Source organism: Euprymna scolopes, chromosome 6, assembly GCF_053919585.1.
Source record: "Euprymna scolopes isolate OS-2025 chromosome 6, ASM5391958v1, whole genome shotgun sequence".
Taxonomy (NCBI): Eukaryota; Metazoa; Mollusca; class Cephalopoda; order Sepiida; family Sepiolidae; genus Euprymna; species Euprymna scolopes.
In genome coordinates this window covers 55559052-55579921 of record NC_136487.1, presented here as the reverse complement: position 1 = coordinate 55579921, position 20870 = coordinate 55559052, and positions in this window count along the sequence as shown.

Here is a 20870-nt window from a genome sequence, read left to right as displayed (position 1 = left end):
AAAAAAAAATGTAAGCGTTGTTTTTAGGAGAAATGCTTTCTAACACCTTGGAAAATCTCATCAGTATGTTCCGTATTTAAGAAATCATGTGATCGCTCATCTCCCTCTCGGTACAGACAAATAAGTCTCCTGTGCATCATAAGTAAGCTGCCGGAATATGTGTAAAAATCAAAAGTAGTAAACCATCTCAGCAAAAAACAACCTTCTTAGTGACATGAAATATGGTTTCCGTCCTGCTAGATCTACAGCGGATCTACTTACAGTAATATCTTATATGATTAACCAATTTCTTGACGTTGGCTTCCTATCTAGGGCATGGGCTCTTGACAAATCAAAGTCCTTTGTTAATGTATTGCGTAAATATCTCCACAGCATCTCTAGCTAGGGTATAGAATGAGATGGTTTCTTAATTATTAAATGATTTCTCTCTGATACGTTCATAAGAGTAGTGGTTGATGGGCAGAAATCAGAAGCTCTCAGTATTAATGCTGGGGTCGATCAGGGGTCCATCCTAGGCTCAAGTCTCTTCCTAATTTACATTAATGATACTCCCAATCACATGCTTACATCAGTCATAGACATTTATGCTGGCGACACTACAATATATGGAAGCACATCAAAGACAGTAACCAACCACGTTCTCTCCGATTCTACCTCCTCTTATCTTGAGCATGTGGTACACTGGGGAAAGTCGGGGATAATTACGTTTAATGCACCTAAAATCAAGCTTTTATCTCTACACCATGTACGCTTGGATGACAATCTGGCATCAGTTGAATGGCTCTCGTCTTGGGAAGGTTTCAGGTTTTGACAAGCTTCTGTGCTTAACCTTTAATCCTGACCTGAAATGTAACACGTATATCAAATCATTGCCAAGGTCGCCAGACAAATGATGGAATTCTTTCACCGCTCCAGTAGATATCTCAGTCCTTACGCGATTCTCTACCTATATAAAAGCCAGGTACGACGAAGGATAGAGTACTGTTGCAACACCTGGGCAGGAGCTGCAAGAAGTAGCTAATCTTTCCTTGTTTAAAATAGATTTCGTTGCTTAGTGAGGGGTGTCCTTGTCTCTTCCCGGCAACGTATTTTCCACAAAAGCGACGTTGCGAGCCTGTCTCTGCTTTATCATTATTTTCATGGCAAGTGCTCATCTGAGCTTCTCTCTATGCCTCCCCTCGCCAAACCTTCACGAAATCACTCGTCTAGACAAAACCACTATCAATAATTTTCCCCACTCTTTATTTGTGCCTTAACCTAAATGTAGATTCCATGAACAAAGCTTCTTTCTTAGAACTGCACGCCTGTGTAACTCTCTTCCGATTACCTGCTTTCCAACTGACTACAATCTGATTGTCCTCACGTCCAACGCAAAAACGTTATTGATGAACCGTCTCCATAAGTCATCCAAATTACAAAATATCCACTACTTTTGTTAGCTACTCTATAATAACATTAACTAATCTATACCTATTATCCGTTATGCTTGAGTTGCCTTCGTGCCTTGATAAGCAGTGATTCCTGTGTAAAAAAGTATGTACAAATTAAAAGGTGGGAAAGTTGATCAGCAATATATAAGACTAAGAAGGAACATAAAAAAGATATATACACGAAATCATGTTAAAATACAAGACGCGAACTTTCATGTAGAAACCAACGGAAAATACACCTGAACAGAGAAACTTTATAACTATACACACCAGCAAAATGTAATGTATTTAAAACTAACTATATAGCGTCTATGATAGATTAGACATGGATGGCACAAACACGCCTTTAAATAATATAACATATACAGGAACACCTGAGGGCTTGCAGTGTCTTTTAAAAAAAGAAATCATAAAATTATATATGGCATTGAGTTACAACGAATAAACCCAGCAAAACAAGGGGACTATATGCTGGTTAACGAATTGGAAAATCTTGCCAGCTCGCAAATTGTATTGCCCCATAAACAAGCAATCTGAATCCCAAACATATAATGTAAATAAAAAAAACACACGGAACAATCCAAAGAGCTCAAATTGTATATAAAACTAAAAAAAGTCAATATAATATTTGATAATCATATGTGTGCTAAGAACTATCACCGGGCACATCGAAAAAAAAACGTGAGCTATTGGGATTGAGGGAAAGTAAAGAAGATCCAACAAATGTCAATACTGAGAAGGCCTCATGTATTAGTTGGAAGCACTAAAATGTGTATACCCACATTACTACAGACAGGAACCTGCAAGTTGACAAACATACCTAAACTAAAACAGTGCAAAAATGGCTAATATTATGTTTTAGAATTGAACGAATTGGTATTTTATAATAAAAAAAAACATGATTTGTGTTTATTAAATAAAATTGAAATAAATATACGGTGGTCGTTGTAAACAAAAAATATAGTATTTATTTCCTCTTGCTTTATACCAGTTGTTATATGAGATATCTAATTTAACATTCTCATGCTCAGAATTAAGACTCGTTATTCATTGTTTCTAATGTGTGGACTGATATTTGTTCACATCGTTTCTGCTCACCCAGCCTCAGTTAAGCCCGAAATCGAGACTATACAACGTTAACGATTTTCCGATGAGAATTGGTTTTGGGAGCAAAGAAGCTCTTCGAAATTCGATTTCTTACTGTAATTTATTATTTGTAGCCAGCCATGAAAGATTGCCTGTGTGGTTTGGATTCTTTGGCGATATTTTCAATTAGATTTCCCAACTTGATTACAAAACCGCTGAACACACATTTGTCTGGACATTGCTGCAGACAAAAAGAAAAAAAGTATAAACCATGTAAGCAAAGACAAAAAAGTGTTATCGAACAGAGGCACAGTCATTCATGTAATCCAAAACAAACGTGGAAGATTTCACTCAAACTAGCATTTCACTTAAGAGAATGTGTTCTTGAAACGAACGCATATATGTTTATAAACTAACAAAGGAAAAAAAGTAGACACCCATGTACATAAGGCGTAGTATACGCATGTATATATATATATATATATATTTATATATATATATATATATATATATATATATATATATATATTATTATTACATTTTCACCCCAAACAAGGCAAATTGCCACTTTGGTGCAGGGGGCTACTATCAGGGGCAACAACTACCGGGGTACTATGTCGGGATTTGGGCAGCAAGGTGTCGGTTCACGTTACACTTGAACTTCTGCACGTCAGTACTGTTGGGGAAGCAGGGACCTGGAATGGAATTCCAGAGTCTAGCGGTTCTGGGGAAGAAACTATTGGATTAAAAGATCTTTTACATCTAGGGATCTCTACAGTGTGGGGGTGGGATTTAGCAGCCTGTCGGGTTTGTCGAGGGTGCTCACGTCGTGGGGGCACAAGTGATTGCAGTTCGTCAGAGCATTCACCACTAAAATACTTGTAGAAAAGGCAGAGGGATGCAACATTTCGTCGATGGGACAGAGGCTGAGACTTAGATGCCAGTTTTGGGCCTATCAGGTGTGCGACTCTCTTTTGAACCTTGTCAAGGAGCGAGAGACTAGTAGCAGATGCACCAACCCAGATGTGGCAGCAATACTCCATACATGGGCGAATGGTGGCCTTATAGAGGTGCAGGATACTTTCGGGTGTTAGTAGTTTTCTATCACGGTAGAGAGAGCCCACCTTTCTTGCAGCGGCCCTGGCAATGCCTTCAATGTAATTGTTCCAACTCATGTTTCCTGTAAACGTTAGGCCAAGGAGTTTGAAAGATGGACTCTCAGATAAAGAGTCGTTGGCCATTGCTATAGGTGGTAGAGAGGGGTTCTTGTAATTATGTAATGAGAGAAAGAGAGAATAATCATAATTACTTTCTATAATAGTATATGGAATTTCAAAATATAAAAATGTTTTGATATAAGTACTAGAACAGTTCTATATCTATTATATAAAGAAATCCAGCTTCTTACAGAAACGAAAAAGGTAATTGATAAGAAATAAGGAGTATGTTATATATATATATATATATATATATATATATATATATATATATATATGTGTGTGTGTGTATACATTATATATATATACATTATATATATATATATATATATATATTACACCGTTGTATTTTTATTTTTTACTCACCAAAACTGAGATATCTCACACTATAGAAGTATGTTTCATATATATTTTAATAATCAAATAACACGTAAAACTAAAAATTTTACATAATTGAATACATCTTTTAGACATTCTGCATACTAATATTAATACCAGATTAGTTTACGATTTTTTAAATACTTAATCATTTTTAGTGAAAACAATTTCGACCGCAGTACAGAACTGATTTTGAAATATATTTTTATGTATTTTATAATAAAACTAAACGTAAATGTGTATGTAATAGTTGTGTATTGCTGTATATATGCAGAGGATCCTTTGTTTCCTGCGGAATTTTGCAAATACTTTACTTTGTATCTTCTGCAACATAAATATTGTCAATATACATTGGTAAGTATAGCATTTCTCATAGTCTATTCCGAAAATAGTTATCATATTCATTTCGTGATTTGATTTGTAACTAGTAACGATGATACGTATATAGTAGACACGGAAACATTCACTTAATTAGTATCTGTAGGAAGTTAAATATTTAGAATTAAAAATGTAAGAAAAAAAATAACAAATACTTGTCGCGATATGTCTTTCACTAATTGGTGATTTATTGAGCAAGTTATCTACGTAGCTTTACTGGAAACGGCAAGAAAAAAACATTATCGATTCTCGAAACTTACATTATTCTCCGCCTTTGGGGAGAGGGAAGTGTCTATTGAAGCTTCGTGTGCGAATATCTGCTTCAATTGCCACTTTAACAATTCAGTAGTCTAATATTCACTCTGTTCTGCAGGAAGAGAAAATATATTTTCCAATGGGTCATCTGTTATGAGATCCCTGATTGTTTCTACTCAGCTAATTGTGGCGTATTATTTTACCCAATGGCTCTTCTGTTTGGGTTGAGTGTTAAGGGTAATGTCTACAATTGCCACAAGGTGATTAGCATTCCCAAGTACGCTATGGGCATTTGTGACACAATCTTCATGAATTGTGGCCAATAAGAGATCTAGAAGAAAGGCATGTTGATCTTGTCGACCTGGGAGACGTTTCGGAAGTATAGTGAAGTGTGTTTCGAATATAGACTTCATGTCCGTGCATATGACTGTCTTAATCCTTACTACAAAGTGGCAGAGTGCCAGACATGTTACAGTTAGGAAAGAAGATGAAGGAACGTAGGTTAGCTTCACTTAGTGCCAATATATGCGGGGAGATTTGTAAGAGAAAGTTGTCAACATCATCTAAATTAGTTCTAAGCTTTTTTTTTACATAGGCATCACCACTTAGCAAGGCCAAGATACCATTCGGGGATAAGGGTTAAAGAGCGTATAGTAGGGATTTAGACAATATAGTAATCGTTAGTAATGGAAAGTCGGTAAATTTCTTAATGCGTGGGCGGCTCATCAAGAAATTGTTTACGTTAGACTTGAAGAGAACCATATTGTAGTCAGCTGGAAAGCAGGAAAACGGAAGACAATTCTACAGGCGTGCAGTTCTAAAAAATAAGTTTTGTTCATGGAATCTACGTTTATATTAGGCAGTGATAACGAGTGGGGGAATTATTGATAGTGTTTTCAGCTAGACGAGTGTTTCTTGTGAAAGTTTGGCGAGGGGGACCATAGACAGAAGCTCAGTCGAACACTTTCAATGAAAATAACGATACAGTAGAGACAAACTCACAACATCTCTTCTGTGAGATAGAGGTTGCAGGGAAGAGAAAAAGATATCTCATGCGAGACTACGATATCTATTTTGAACTCTATCCACGCAGGGCAAGCACTTTCTAGTAGCTCCTGCCAAGATGTGGCAACAGTACTCCATCCTTGGGCGTACGTGGCACTTATATAGATAGAGAATTGCATGAGCCGTGAGATATCTACTGGGTCGATAGAAGGGTTTTGACCAGTTTTCCAGCGGCCTTGGCAACCTGTTCCATTTAAGATAAGAAGTAAATGTCAAGCCCAGAAGCTTGTCAAACCTTCAGGTCTCTTCAAAACGAGAGACATTCATTTCAACTGATGCCAGATGGGTGTCAGAACGTTTATGATATAAACTTGCGGATATTCTTGAATGCAAGCTTAAAGCGAGGGGTGAATTGGTTTTGTTTGAGTTTGCGTCAGGTTTACTATACATTTTTGATTGAACTACTATTATTTTATTTAAAACGTTCATCTTTAGGATGGGATCTGCTGGAGAAAGCAAATGTGTAGAATACTAAATATTCAACACAATTAGACTATCAGCCGACTCTTCATCTACAGGATTATGGCCGAGGGAAAACAAAACGGAGATGGGTTTAGGGTTCCTTTATATGCGCGACATGGCACTACAACTATCTCGATATTATATAGCCGATGATTAAGCAGCCGCTCCAAGCGCTACGAAAAAGTAAGGACATCTGTACTATCTTATGAAATACAGAAGCTCGGCAAACTCTCAAATTGGTACCATCCACCCGTAAGAAAACAATGAATTCAATCCAACAGCATTGGAAAACTCATGCACCACAAGATGCCCAGTTTTAGGTGGTAGGAATTTGGTGGAAAATGGGAGACCGGGTTCATTGCCCTAGTAAGAGAACAAGGTCAAGTATTGCGAGTCTGTTGAATCTCTGTGATCGCGATTATGCAAAGAACGAAATATGAACACCATTTTAATGGGCGTGTAGTTGAGGTTCCTGGGCTTAACAATACGTTTCTATAGCGAGCTGTTTCAGCTACTTTTTGCCTGGCTTGAATTGAAATAAAATAGTGTTCGAATTTGCTTTTTCCCATCTTTTATATCTTCTTTTTAGAACGTTTAACGTTCTAAAAAGAAGACATAATTGTTTTAATACATGTGTAACTTAAAAGATTAGACAGAGTGAACACCTCTATTTGAACTTATATGTTATGTATAGGTATAATCACTAAAACGTATTTCAAAATATATCATTTTAAATCCTAATTAAAGATTCCGCAAGAACCTTATCGTCAAAGTAATATATTTTAGGTTTTTCAGTAATAATAATATAACTTAATATTCGAAATAATTAAGCGATAGTAAACGAAGTGAAGGTAAGAAAAATAATAGGTCAGTTTAATGCAAAGAACCAAAGCCGTGTCAGATTTTGCGCTTTAAGAACAAAAAAAGAATGTTATTGTAAGGAAAAGACTTATGATTGTACCTATTTACAATGCCTCCCCACGGGACAGAGTTAGACACCAGGGTCGTTTTTTAACGTGGAGAAAAGGTACAAAAAAATTGTCTCAATTGTGAAGGATTTCTTCCCAAATGAAAGAGAACGAGAAATGGAAATGCAGCATGTGAAGAACAGATACTACACTTTGATCTTTGCCAAAATACTCATGATTGTATAGTGAATAACTTACACCGTGGGGGAAATATACTTACAAAAACCGTTTCCCGGATACTAGCGATTTTTATTAAGATATAATAATTGATCAATATGACGCATAAACCGTATATTCTGTTAAAATGGGTTATATTTAATGTGTTTAATTTAATTTAACAATTTGTTAAAGAGAGAGAAAGAGGCAAATAGAGAAGAAGAAACAATGAAAAGGTTAAAATATAAGAAGAAGGAGAAACAGAGATAAGTACATAGAGATGTGCTATCAGGGAATAAAGGGAATACTTCCTTTGTTTGGGCGTATCGTTCGTTTTAGATTTTTCATGTGAATGATTTTATAAGTTTATATATCAATATAGAAAGATTACAGATATAGTATCTATTTAATAACTGCCATTATAAAGTTTTGTTTTCGTATTTTCATGTAAGAAATGCGTTTTGGTATATGTTATTTAGAAGTAGACGGTACTGTTTGAAAGCTTTTAGATATATAATTGAAATTATTTATTTGTGATTAGTTTATTAGTTTAATACGAATATTTTAAATAGAAATATTGAAACTTAAATATACGTGAGTTTAATTTATAAGTAGTTTACATATTCAGTAGAGTTTGAGTGGATAATTATATCAATCGTGCAGTGGATAAAATATTAGATTATCGCAAATAATATGCTTAAATATGTAGCTTGTTCGGCGTATTAAAAATGCTATATCATTGTCTACCTGCATGCGAATATCTTTTCGTGTGGTGAACACTATGGGAAGTGCAATTTCCAGCTGAAATCAGCGATAATGTAAAATTGTTCGGACATTAAAAACTAACATACTTCTTAATCGATGTTACTATACGTTAAGGTAAATACTAGAATCTAAATATATAAGGCTTAAAAAATAAACATGATATCAAGCTACTTAATAACCACAAAACACAAGAAGCAAAGTAAACAACCGAAGCTCCAAGCAAGTAATATAATCGTAACACATTGAATGTGATTGATACAGTGTTTCATTTGTTATTCTACACCTGCTTACTAGACCTTCTAATTTATTTAAAACTTAAATAAATATTTTACTCGCCTGATGTTTTCTAACAGAATCGACCCATGCAATAATAAATTGCATATGCAGAGTGCTAAGAATTTTTGTTCGCAAAACGTTGAATGGCATACATTATTTTGTATTCAACTTCGGCTCGTAAATATTAATATTTCAAGTTTAGCTTGACAAAATTATTACAAGTTTGGACGAGTATATCTTTTACTATATTTAATCATGCTTCTACAATGATAGTCTTCGGAGAGTGCATTGAGTGTATTTCTTTGCTAATGGCTCGATAAAACTTGGGAGTATATAGTCAGATATGTCTCGGTCGGTTAAGCAACATCACCAGTATTACATGACATTTTAGAACATCCATAACTGACTCTCTTATTATTTTCATGCATGAAGCCCCGTTAGAATACGTTACGGATCTCGACGGCGATCTCGTCCATAAAAGGCTTCATCACATTCCTCAGAAGATCATTGTATTTTCTTTGGTTCTTGTAAATAATCCGACAGCCGAAACAAAGTGTTCTTTGTGTTTTCCACTGGTCAATATAAATGGCGTAATCGTAACGCCTGTTAGAAAATTCGAACCTCAGAAGTAAGTCTGCCGAACTCTGTTAAAATCATTATTTTGAATAGAAAAGTATTACGCCGCACATTATAAATGTTAGCATTGAATGAGGTCTACACAGAGGTCTATCTCATAAAATAGAAATAGTATTGCGACGTGATAAAATCTGAATATTCAATTTAGTTAAACTCTAATTGTCAACTCAACAATGCTTCATAACGATTTAAATAAATAAATAATGAAGATACACACACACACACACACACACACAGATATTTATATACATGCATATGTGTATGAATCTTTGTACAGTAGTTGTTAGTATATAAGGCGCATTAATTCACTGCGAGAGATGCACTCCAGTCTTCGTAAAAACATACATATAGAAGGAAATTCTGTTGTAGAAACCTGTGGTCTACTGCATACTCTGTCATGTAGCAGTAATCTGCACCGACAATCATAAGCCATAATACAAAATAGTGTGGTTGTTTATACACAAAACCTTCTTCACTGTAAACAAATTATTTACGTGAATTTTCGAGCGCTTAGTTATTGTGATGGAAGCTTATATCTGTAAATCGATCCCATCTGTAAATGTTATCATCGATACGAACGATTGTAAAACCGTAGTATTATATATATATATATATATATATGTGTGTGTGTGTGTGTGTATGTGTGTGTGTGCGTGTATATATGTATATATTGTATGCATATATATATATATATGCATAAAATATATATATATAATTTTTTTAAAGATTGTTTTTGAAATGTCGTTACTTTCAATCTATTCCGTTTTCGTTTAACGTTTTTCTCACTTCCTCCATCTCTTGGTGTTATGTTAAGATAGTTTTCCGTTTTACCGTTTTCGTATTTTTATTTTTTATTTATTAAGTATATACTTTCGTTTTAATTTTCCCTGTTTTTGCTATTTGTTTTTTTTTCTAATTATCATATAATTTTATGTAATTCTATTCCTATATTATGCGTGTTTATTTTAATATTGTTTTTTTTTTTTTTGCTTAATGTTTGAATTCGTATTATATTACCCGATGCAGGTGAGGTCAATCAAAAATATCGTGTAAACCTAACGCAACTTTAACAAAACCAATTCACTCCTCGCTTCAGGCTTGCATTCAAGAATATATGCAAGTTTACATCATCAACGTTCTGACCCCCATCTGGCATCAGTTGAAATGAATGTCTCTCGTCTTGAGGAGACCTGAAGTTTTGTTACAAGCTTCTGGGCTTGCCCTTTACTCGTGATCATAAATGGAACAGGTACATCAAATCTGTTGCCAAGACCGCTGGAAAACTGGTGGGATCCTTCTATTGATCCAGTAGACATCTCACGGCTCATGCAATTCTCTATCTATATAAGAGGCAGGTACGTCCAAGGATATATGCACCTCCAAACACACGGGTAACGCTGAGCTGAGATGCTTATATATATATATATATATATATATATATATATATATATATATATATATATATATTTGTGTGTGTGTGTGGGTGGGTGGGTGTGTGCGTGTGTGTGTGTGCATAGAATATCTCGTTTTTACACTCGTTCGTATCGATGATAAAATTTACAGCCTGTGGAGATAATCATGTCAGTTTTTTGTATGCGTTTTGTATAAACCGATATATAACGGAGATCATTAATAAAGTACATTAATATTAATTATTAAATTCAAATGTTTATAAGAATTAATGGAATACGAAAACTGTATTGCCAGCCATCTTCGATTCTAATGTAGATCAGTATTGCAATTTACGGTAATATTTTTTTTAGATAATTATAAATATTTGAAGTGAAAAAAAAGTAAGGCGGAAACAATAGACGTTGTATGTTATGCGAAACACAATTACAATTAATAAAACCTATTTCAGTGACTAATGTTATTTTTAAAAGAGGTTTAATTTGTGTAATACTTTCCCTTGTGTTATAAGGTGTATAGTCATTAAATAATATCAAGCAGTTAGCTTTCATTACGTTACAGCGACAACAAATGTGGTTTTCTATATGATTATTAGAGTTTTACTTCTTAAGTTACACTGCAACAAAGTTTATAGCAATGTGAAACATTTTCGTAAAAAAAAAAATTAGTTCTACTTTATACATAGCAGTAAAATCAAATAAAATTAAATGATTTAAATAAAAAAACATAAACGAAGGTGTCTTTGTTTTTTTAAATTAAAAAGTCGTTCTAAAATATTTTATTCGAACCAGGCTATTAAATCTTATATCTCACACTGCAATTTGCGTCACATTTTTTTTTCAGCGAATTCATAGTCAAACCTAAATTTCAACTTTTTGGTTTGGTTTAAATAAAAATTAAAATGAGTTGTTTTTTTTTACACAGAACTAATTTAAAAAAAATCAAAAATACGAAATAGTTAAAGTGGTGATAAAGTTATGCTAATGTATTAGAAAAATATATGCATATTCCTCAGATGAGTTGGGACATATTCAACAGCGCCAGCAAAAGTTATAGCTATGCACTTTATGCTTTAATTAAGAGGTATATTTTTTGTTCATACATCCATTTGGCGGAAGTGACGTCAGAAAAAAAACCTATAATTTTCTGATGATCAACACTGTATAACATGTATCTTTTTAAATCAAATTAAAAATAGAAGTTTTGGTAAATTTTTACTTGGTTGCCACCTTAAGATTTTCTTTTAAAATTGCCACTTATTTACTTTTTGTGTATGCTGAAAACGAATATCGAATTTACATTTTCCGTAAATGCGTAGTTTTTCGGATAGTAAGCAATGTATTTTTTATAATAAGATTCGCGGCCTTTCTTGTACTCGCAAGCTCACATATTTTTGCCATAATTAATATGCTCACTCTTCCATAGCTAACAAAAAAATATACTTACCCCAACGCGCTATTACATTTTAAAAAAATAGAATTGAACATGGAAGTGTCTACAGAATTTTATAATTCTCTGTATATATATATATATATATATATATATATATATATATATATACACACACACACACACACACACACACACACATATATATATATATATATATATATATATTTATATATATATGTTCGAATGGGAATAAAAACAAAAAATGTCTAGGAGTGAAATAACGCAGATCTGCTTAGACTAAATCAATATCCATTGTAATAGAAATCTATTGAATATATCATCGTTAAACAAAATGAAAAATTGAGATAATCAGATTCCACTTTTCAAAGGAAAAAGTGCGTGCAATCATTTCCGGTAACAGTGTAGATGCTGCGAATAATGATGACGGTAATGGTGCACTGCACGTTTATCTCTTTTTTTTAACAGTTACATATGGATGTGTTTCTTTAGTGCAAACGACAAGCTCTTGCGTTTCTCGGAGGTGTGCTCAGAGATCGAGAATATATGAACGCACAAAGGGAAAAGGTTGGAGAACAAATTGTATAACCTTTGTTGGATTTTGAATATGTGATTTGCTTCTGGGGAAAATCGTTCTAGGTTCGACTATTTTTTCTAAATGAGACGCAACGTCCCTCGCTCGATTACATTTTTATTTAAACTGTCACACTCACGTTTGCTATCGCATTGCCATCTAGTTATATGAAATAGTATAAAACTAAAGAGTATCTGTATAACATGATTTATTCCGTAGGCTCTCAAGATAAAGTTCATATACTGATGTTTCCTATCGCGATGTATTTTATAGTATCATGTTTTTTTCTCTTTCCACTACCTAGTGAAGCCTAAGTTTTACTGAATATGTAAAACCCTAGTATTTTAAAGATGCACGGAAGTCGAGAGTTAACGTGCCAATAGAAACTTTCGAAATGAAAGATGCAGACTCAAGTTTCCTTAATGTTTACAGGCTCTCAAGGACACGATGGGGAATGCAATTATGCACCGCGATCATCTTAGTTTAGTCTCCGTCTGTTTAAAATGTTTTAATTTATATATTATGTACATTGTTAAGCATGCATATTCATTGCCACATCTTAAGCATGCTTTGTTTTCATATCGTAGCACCATTTGAAATGTTTGTAACGTAATTTTTTTAGAAGTCTAAACATTTAAGACTTTATATGACAAAGGAAATTCAACGGACATTCAACAAAAAAGTAGCATTTTACAAACACAGATTGAAGATATACATAATAGCCTTCTTCTCTTATTGATTTAACTTTTGTAAATAGGAGAACTTGTAATATAGTACCCTTGTTGAGTATCAGCTATAAACTGATTAAATGTATAAATACATCTATGGGCATAGATCTGCAAAATTGATTTTTTTCTCGATCTGACATTTTTCAATTGCTATTGATTTGCTTCCGCTCGAAAGCAAAATAGGACACAAGGTCATTTGTAATGTGGGTAAATACCACAAAACTGAACACTCTGGAATTAGGGGGATTTAAAAAAAAATGATTTTGTATAAGATGACTACCCCTAATTAAAAACGAATCAACGTAACGGTAGCATCGGTACAGCTACTAAAAGGATCTCTATTTCCGTGAGTAGAGTATATGGAAGAATTAATTATGATCGTGGTCTTGTCCTGAAGATTAGAGGTTCACTTCTCAGTGCGGGCAACAGAAAATCCAATTGCGAATTACTTAGGGCATATATGTGGGCATGGCTCATGTAACCAGAACTCGTGAATATGAAATGCCCGATGAGAAGCGTAGCACGAAGAATCCAAATTATACAAATATTTAAAAACTTTCTTAATATCCTCAGTCATTGATATGCGAACCATGACATGCAATTGTCTAATTAAACAGTCCATTAAAAAATGAGCGTTCATTAATTAATTTTCTTTTTTCTTATTAGATGATTCGTTTCATTTAAGTAGACTGACTAATTCTATTCATCCGTAATTGTTACGTTATGCATCATGTCGTAGATCTTACGTTCTCTCACATGAAAATATGAAAGTTATATATATATATATATATATATATATATATATATATATATATATATATATATATATATATGGGGGGCGTTGAATTATTACAATGTTAAGATTAATGAAATAATTCCGGATAGCACCTCCCTAAAAATACTTGTAATTATGTATTTTTAAACCTTTCTATAGTAAAATAAGACGAGGCCACGCAGTCATCTGTAACGGAACTAATTTCTTCATAAGTAGTGTCAAGTAATGTTTTTATCAAGTGACTCGTGGTAAAACAATTCTAGACTCTAATATAGTCAAACAACTTATTTTGTCTCGAGGGAATTTGATGTATAAAGAAATGTTTCGTTTTATTAGGTTGTACTGTAAACACAGGCAAAGAAAGCAAGTGACGTACACACAGGAGTATATATCCCAATCTGTTAGCAAGTGTCGCTTCTGTTTTATATGCTTACGTATAATTGGTGTGTGATTAACTTACACTAATTAAAAATGTGAATAGGTTTATTTCTTATTCAATGTGTGATTACAATATTATTTTATAGGTCAGAGATTAATGTATGTCACTGTTAAGGAGGATTTCAATATATGACGTCAGTTCTGATAAGTCCTCAGGCAGCATTATATTTTGTAAGTTCACCAGAAAAATAAGTGTTACAGATGTACCAGTCACTTTATATTTAAATAAGTAAATATAATGGTATGAAGTCAGATTAAGATAAACGCAATAAGTATGAGTAAAGAGAAAAAATATATACAGGATATCTGAAATATGATTGCAATTTTTTTTTCGAGTTAAGATTTTAATACATTCGGTATCAATTAGTGATTAACCGGTGTTGGTGTACTGTTTAAGAGATCGACAATTACTCCACTGCGATTTATTAAAAACCATTGACTATAGATGAAGCTGGTAAGGTTTTCTTGTTTGAAATATGCCCTTACAGATATAAGGATTACAAAATAATGAAGAATTAATATAAATAATGCGGAATATCAAGCAACAGTAATTGGATGATTGCTAATTGGAAATGCTTTGTTATATTTTGGTGGTTCTATTTGCACAGGTAAAGTTAATATAATTTACTCATATAGAGATAATAGAATCTGAATTGAAATCTTAAATTAAACATATTAAAACAAAAGAATATTCTTGGAATTTTATGGAAAATAATATTTTAAAAAAGTAAACGTTTAGTTCAGATAGTATCTATTCTAATACTACAATCACTCATTTATGCAACTATTTACAACTCATGTCCCCACAAAAATTTGATCACAAAGTAAAAATGCTACGCTTTATTAAAACACGAAGCGCTAATCATGTGGCGTTCGAAGGTAACATTAACTGAGACCGATAAAAATGAGTGAAAAATGTGTAAGCGGTGATATATTGCTTGTGACATGTGACAAAGATTTTGACAGCTTCCATTGCGAAATTATCGGTTTCATCCCGTCTTCCACAAACGCTGATCACTAGCTCATATTGGCTTCGTGACTGTCAATGAAAATGTGCGCTGAACAACATTTTCACTTTAGCTTGTTTTACGTGTTGTATAAACACAACCCCGTGCAGCAACACTCATATTTACTCGTATATAACTGTTGAAATTTAAAATAAAAATTAAAAATTTGATATATAGCAAAATAGAAAACTAATTCATCACACACACAAACATATATATATATATATATATATATATATATATGTATTTATTTCAAAATTGAATTTTTTAAATATAAAAAAGATATAAAACATATGCATGTTTGATATATACATAGATATGTACATAAACCCACACATATATATATATGTGTGTGTGTATGTGTGTGTGTGCTTGTTTACTAGAGAGACCATACGTTGAACAGATATTTAACGTTTCCGTAAGTTTTGTTTCCATCGAAATCAGATGAATCGCCTATTTTTCTATCAAATCAATGTTATTCCTTACTCCAATTCAAGTTCCAAACCAGTGAATTATACTAAGCTTCACATATTTCCTAGCAGTATATTATTCTACAATATATTGTAGCTGATATTATACTGTGGAGATACACATGTCTGTCAATCAAAGTATTTATATATATAGTATTAAAATGTAAAATTCAAAACCCCATCATCATTACATTATTTGTACCCTAAACATAAACAGGTTCTGATCGTACGACTGATTTTTCAAAGCGTCAAGAGTTTATTATGTATAAATCATCTAAAGTTATTTTTTTTATATCAGGTTGTATTAGGGTGTTAGCTTTGGTCAAAATAAGATTATTTCTTCTTCTAATCGATTTTATCCGATTATCGAATTTCGAAATTTTTCTGGGGCATTACTATAGAAGACGCATGCCGTAAATTTGTGTTCAATTTCAACAAACATAGGCCAAGTCGTTTTGAAGACAATGCGGAACACTTTGTACACACACGCACACAGTCTAAAGGTATCTTACATACATACAAGCGTTATATATATATATATATATATATATATATATATATATATTTAAAGGAGATTAGAACAATAGTCTAAAGAGCAAAGTGTATTTTAATGTAATAGTAAAATTACTAGTTTAATTAAAATACAGGGAAAGAAAAAGTGCTCGTTGTAATCAAGATATATAATAAGCTCGATAGGTTAATATCCTAGAGCTAATATAATATTTAGTAATGTGATTGATAATTTAAAAATCAAATTATAATTAAATTAAAAATCCGTTTCATTAGAAGGAACAACAACAAAATCAATTATTTGTGCGATCGTTTCGGAAAACAGTGTTTTTTATTGTGGTAGACATCAAGTTACGGACAATAATTATTACATATAGTTTTTTTATCAAACATGGTTTCCTCATCAGCAAATATTGGAAAGGGTTTTTATTAAATGTAAAAGACACCATAAATAAATCTAGCATTAAAGTAAGGCAGATGTATCTGGACAAAATTAAAATAAAGGTATGGATGTAAACTTGATAAGAAAATTAATATGGGTTTGGGATAGAAATAACATAGAGTAAAATTATAAATATAAATTTGGTTTAAGTATAATATTATGCATACATACATACACAAATACATACATGCATATATATGAACAAGTACACATATATATATATACATAGATATACATATATATATACATACATAAAACATACGTACATATATTTACCTTTCAATTTTTTGCCTTTTGAAATCAGGAACTATAGTTAAAGTATTCATATAGATGCTCGCTATAGCTTTTCAGCTAATGAAATTATAAATTTTCAAAAAGAACGCTTGTGTAATAATTTATTTCCGGTAACGTACTTTTGATTAAAGGACGCCAAGGTTTAGAATTCGATGAAATTGGAGGATAATATTATTTGCATAATTAAATAATGTAAGGGGGATAATAAGGCATATATATTTAATTAAAGAATGTAATAATAAAAAAATTGTAATCTATTTTTATTAATAATTATTTTTTCATGATTTAAGGTGGTTTATATTTATTAAATTTAAACCAACGTTTATGACTGCATGTGAATATTAGTTCCTATTCTGAATTCTTCATATTTCAAAATTTTTAGGGTCTCTTTTGTACATAGTGCACAGAATCTGGCCTAATAAAACATAGACTTTCAACGCACAAATATTCTTTTAAAAATAGCTCTCTGTCAAACCAAACTACTCTATCCAAGTATACTTGGCAACTCAAGAATAACAATATTCCTTTCAAGTTGTAATGGCAACTTATTGAATCTTGCAAACCATATAAACCAGGAGATAAATTCTGTGCACTATGTACAAAAGAGACCCTAAAAATGTTTAAATGTGAAGATATAAAAAATACAACCACCCTATAAAATCCATGTCAAGATCACAAACAACACCTGTAAGCATCTACGAGGTCGCAGGTATAAAATCAAATACCTGATCCGTGTTCAAACGAAAACCTATTCTGGTATAAGATCATTCGACTAGGAATCAGCTTCCGCTTTAGCAAGTAGTTAATATTTGCTGTCGATGATATAATTTTAACATGCCTTACCTCTTCCTACTCTTGATAGTGTAAATTATTACACTAGTTATAAAAAAAACATACCCAGGAATTAAGTCTGTTGTAAAATTAGCGTAGCATATTCCGAGAAGATTCTTTTACACTCGACTTAGCACACATGTATAATCAGGGAAGCATCTTATTGACACTATATTTAATATGCTTAGCCAAGATCGTTTATTAATATTACACATGTATTTATCTATTTTTAGTTTGAAAACAATGTATATTCTATTCTGACTAATGAAAGTTTCTCTATATCTACAAAGTACGAGACAAATGAGAAAGGAAATATTTGAATAATTAATCAGAAAGTGTGCTATATGATTTTAAAAGTAGTTATTTTCCATGTTAAACAATTTTAAGACACGAGCATTACATGTAACTGCGTTGAGTTATTTAGGATAAGTGCTTGAGTAAAAACATAGAGGTTGCACTTTCAAGAAGGTAGATCTATTATTTCCCGAAAATGAAATCATGTGAATATAAACCGACATTAGCTCAGTATTCGAGTTCGTGTTAGGCCTCGTTGATCGTCAGACGCCCCAAAACGTTCAACATGTATTCTGGTCAGTACAGAATTACTCTCAAAACACAGTAACTTAGCCTGATCGTCTGCACAGGCATTTTCTGGTTGTTCTGTTTCAATAGAATAAGTCCGCCAATTCAGGGCGACAGGTGAGGCCCACGTCACGTTGTGTTTATTGATGTTTAATTTGCGGGCCACAGTCCACTCTCCAGTATCAAGGTCGTCACTCATGACTTGATCGATTGGTCGTGAAAAAATAAATCAAGTTTATCGTCAGGTCTGGTAGTATTGCAAACTTCTTCGCAGAAGCAATAAGTAAAAACTGCAGACGTTTTATTTTACACAATTTTATTCAGAAACTATATAACTACAACGGTATAACAAAATATCTCTGTAAAATAAGATAAGTAGTTTAAATTAAATCACTTCAGACCCCACAGTAAACACATGTCGCATCATGTGCGAACGATAGCGCATATTACTCTTATAATACCACTGTGGAAATTTATTATATAGGCGGTTGAAACGAAACCACTTAAGAGTCCACAGTGCAACAGGTGTCATATCAGCTGCGACCGTGAAGTGTCATCCATAATTCCAGATTTAATTTCCATATATCGTGGACGTCGCCACAAATACGTGACTTTTTTCTTCTTGATCTATGTCATAACGAACAGTCGACAGAGGTTGATGTAAGGGTCTCAGGGAAACTTTTGTTGCTGTGGCCTTATTCAGCACACACAAAACTATTTTTGTTTATGCAAAATACGATATTTCATGAAAATGTGATTCTGCTTGCGAAAGATATTAACCGCAGAATCTCGAAGTCGGCGTTATTTAGACGCGTTTAGAGGAGTTTCGGGGACTGGCTTAAGGTGCACTCAGCTCGCTAAAATCCGCTCTTGCACACCCTTATATAATTAGGTAGATGGTTGGGGAGTGAACTTCCCCGATGCCAACCGGTTAATCAGCAAGTCGCCAAGACACATTCCCGTCTCTTCTGATTGACTCCGTACATACACGTATATCGAAGTAAATTTCTATCGAATTTGTTCGCAGACAGAGCATCTTTGGATGTTGACCTCGGAGTTAGTTACTGCTCCCGATTTTAGCCAACATACCTTTCATCACCAAATCTCTAAATTCCTTCGTAAAACAATATTAATATTAGACACTATTATCAATCCCAAATCCGCCATTAAGCTACCTTAATGCATTAACAATAACATACGCTCATGTCGTTATAAAAGATGATAAATCCCATCGGATACACAGGAAATCAAATATGGTAGCGCAGTCGAGTCGTGGGACGGCGCATTAGAACAAATGATATTCAACATGAGTTTGAATGCGTTTGTATATTGCAAATTTATTTAGGTCGAACTATATATCAAAAAACGTAAGCAATTTTCTTTTGTATAGTCAGGATTTCGTATTATCGCGGGTATAATGAAGTGCGATTATGTGTATTTGAATCGGCGCATACACTTGAAAGTCTATTTAGCCAGGGATCTTGAATGAGTCGCTCGTTAGGCGAGCATGTTCATCAGTGTCATATTTATATTTTCATTTAAATACATCTAACATTTTGCTGACGTATCTTTATTTTATTTTATATTTTTTTCTTTTTGGTTAAGGTGTGACGTATTATCAAGACCGAAATCTACAAGGCCATAAGAGCGAGATGAGTATCAGTTTAAGCTAAGACAACATAATTACGATTGATAATGATGGTGAGGATTGAAGAGTATTTAATTGCTATAGAATTGAGCTCATCCAGATTTTTATGTTTAAATTCAAACAAGATTATGATAGCCAGTTTGGAAACAATTTTGCGGTATAATAATCCACAAACAAATAGTTTAAAGAAAGAAACAACATTCCGAAAAGTTTCGTGATTTTTAGATGATAGGAGATTGTTGACAGTGATTGAGTTTGGTGTCTGTTTGTTAATAATATTTGTCGGGGACGCATGGCGAGCACCTGTTTTGAAAATGACGATACAATAATAAAATACTAGCTACATGCTTTTATTTAAGTAAAATAATAATATGGTTTGTGTACACGTAGAAATTAATGCTAAAAATAAAAATCAGTTACGTAATTTCAGCACACATTTGTAATGAAGAACACGAGCGTCAACAACCGACACAGGGCTATCATCAGCAGTGATTTAGGATATATAGATAATTTTATGATGATATCGACCTAATGAACCAATAAAAATGATATGCGTTACAGGAAACATCTGAGGTTCGAAATGCACTTGTAATTAGCCGCTTTTCTAATTTGATTAGGTATAAGTTACAGCAAATTACTCCTTGTCTATTTTTTAATATTAGAAAATGACATAACATTA